Source organism: Cicer arietinum, chromosome 2 (genome assembly GCF_000331145.2).
Source record: "Cicer arietinum cultivar CDC Frontier isolate Library 1 chromosome 2, Cicar.CDCFrontier_v2.0, whole genome shotgun sequence".
Taxonomy (NCBI): Eukaryota; Viridiplantae; Streptophyta; class Magnoliopsida; order Fabales; family Fabaceae; genus Cicer; species Cicer arietinum.
In genome coordinates, this window is record NC_021161.2 from 17745108 (window position 1) to 17747980 (window position 2873).

Genomic DNA, 2873 nt, shown 5'->3' on the forward strand with positions numbered 1-2873 from the left:
TCCCCTAAGATGTGACAACACAAGTGCAATAAACATCTCAAAGAATCCAATCATGCACTCTCGGACTAAACACATCGATATACGTCATCACTTTCTACTCGATCATGTGCTGAAAGGTAATGTTGAGGTAACGTTTGTTGATACACACAATCAATTGGCTGATATCTTTACAAAACCTTTACCTAAGGACTCATTTTATAAGATCCGAAGAGAACTTGGTATTTTAAATGAAAACGATCTTTGAAATTGCATGATACATATAGTCTGTCATCTCTCTTCAAAAATTTCATCTTAAAGTTGTTTAAATAAGATTTCTTGATGATTATTGTTTCTTGACATATAAACTTGTGTGTTACATGTTGAGATTTCCATAAAAATTTAGTTTTTTTTTTGGAAAAAATTCGCATATATAGTCGAATGCCATGTTTGTATTCATGTATTCAAATACAACTTATGTGTAGTCGAATACACGTTTTCCAGAACAATATGTATTCGAATACAACTAGGTGTATTCGAATACACCTTCGCGTTTTTGCCTAGATATAAAAGTTGTTTCACATTTTAGGGTTATCTTACATTTGGTATTCGAATACACAGCTGTAGCCTTTCCTCTCTTCTCCCAAAATCTCTTCCATCCTCCTTTCAGTCAGTTACCCATTCACCCAACCTTGCAAACTACATCAATCTTTACTTCTTTCTTGTCATTCATCATCAGATTTCTCACATATCTCACATTTTTTCTCAAACCCATTTTTCACCAAAACCTCCTTTCTCACCATGGATGCCCGCAAACGAGGACCAAGAACCAAGCATGCAGCAGTGGGTCCCTCAAGAAAACGAACAAGGAATCCCAACATCACGGATTTATCCCGGCTTCTACACACACCGGAAGAAATTGATCGTTTTCGCACATTCTACTTTGACAAGCGACTTATCATTCCAAAATATGGTACTTTAAATTGTTTCTCTGCCTTTAAATTTCCTGAGTTGCTCAAAGCACAACATGTTGAAGAGTTTATAGGTTACAAAGGTCCTGTTTATCCTATTTATCCTGTTTATCCTAACATGGAAAAATGTTGGTATCTCGAGTTAAGGGTAAAACCATTCGGTTAAATACCAAAACCATAGGCGAAATTCTGAACATTCCCTTTAAAGGTCAAAAGTTTTGTCTCAACAACTTGTGTGAATGAGCTGATATCTCTAAGTATGATGCGTATGTTGCCCTATGTCGGTTTGACAGACGCACACTGGAACAAAAGCGGACTCAGGCTGGTTCCAAATATGCCCAGCAACGGTATGGAATGGGAAATCTTACCGTTGATTATCGCCTTTTGCACTATTTCCTTAGCTACATTCTGGTTCCGAAGGCTAGAAATTACTCCCAAATTTAGGAGTTTTAATTACAAATTATGAATTTCATGTATGAAGGTTGTCAACTAAATTGGGCATACTTTGTGAAATCTGACATGTTTGGATCCCGAGAGGCAATTGGATTACCATATGCGAAGGAAGTTACCCGGATTTTGGAACACTTTGGGGTGGACTTCTCTGGTGAAGTCATGTATACACCCACAAAAGAAAATGTGTTGGATTTAGGTGTCTTGCCTAGCATGAGGATCATATGGAATGAGGAGCTTGAATCTTTTGTGCATAAAGGCGATTATGATCAACCATCTGATGCTGCTCAGGAAGACACTGTTGGACCCTCAAATCCCTATGTCGGTTTGACAGACGCACACTGGAACAAAAGCGGACTCAGGCTGGTTCCAAATATGCCCAGCAACGGTATGGAATGGGAAATCTTACCGTTGATTATCGCCTTTTGCACTATTTCCTTAGCTACATTCTGGTTCCGAAGGCTAGAAATTACTCCCAAATTTAGGAGTTTTAATTACAAATTATGAATTTCATGTATGAAGGTTGTCAACTAAATTGGGCATACTTTGTGAAATCTGACATGTTTGGATCCCGAGAGGCAATTGGATTACCATATGCGAAGGAAGTTACCCGGATTTTGGAACACTTTGGGGTGGACTTCTCTGGTGAAGTCATGTATACACCCACAAAAGAAAATGTGTTGGATTTAGGTGTCTTGCCTAGCATGAGGATCATATGGAATGAGGAGCTTGAATCTTTTGTGCATAAAGGCGATTATGATCAACCATCTGATGCTGCTCAGGAAGACACTGTTGGACCCTCAAATGCTGCTGCCCAGGCTGATGAAGATGGCGAGGAAACAGCCTCTGATGATGATTATATCTCCAATAAAATGCTCATGGCTCGCCTTGATTCTTTCCAAACCTTCTTCCAAACTCAATTCGAAAATCTTACCACTTCTATCGACACTCGCTTCCAGAACATTGAAACTACTATTGCTCGCAACCATGACACTTTATCTTAGGACATTAGTAGTTTATCTGACAAACTTGATCATTTTCACATTCCAAAGGATTTTAATTAAGGAATTTTTTATCGACACTAGGATTCTATTTGTAATACGTTGAAGTACTACCTTATATTATGCCTTGTAGTTTGTTTCATATCTTAATTTGTAGTTTGTTTTATGGTATGTTTTATGTACTAAGTTGAAATTTGTTATCAATAAACACATGTTGACTATTATGATGTACTTAATTGAACTTTCCTTCATCCTTCGTTATGTCATTTCTTTTTTATTTACAATGTGTACTACTTTTCCCTTTACTCGTCTGTATTTTCTTGCATATGTATGTTTCTATATTTTTCCTTCTTTTTGATCATGTCAAAAGGGAGAGAAAATTTGGTATTGTTGTTGCCTTAAACATCTTGTAGGTCCACAAACAATTTTTTAATTAATCACATACAACGGGGGAGTACGCATATATTACGGGGGA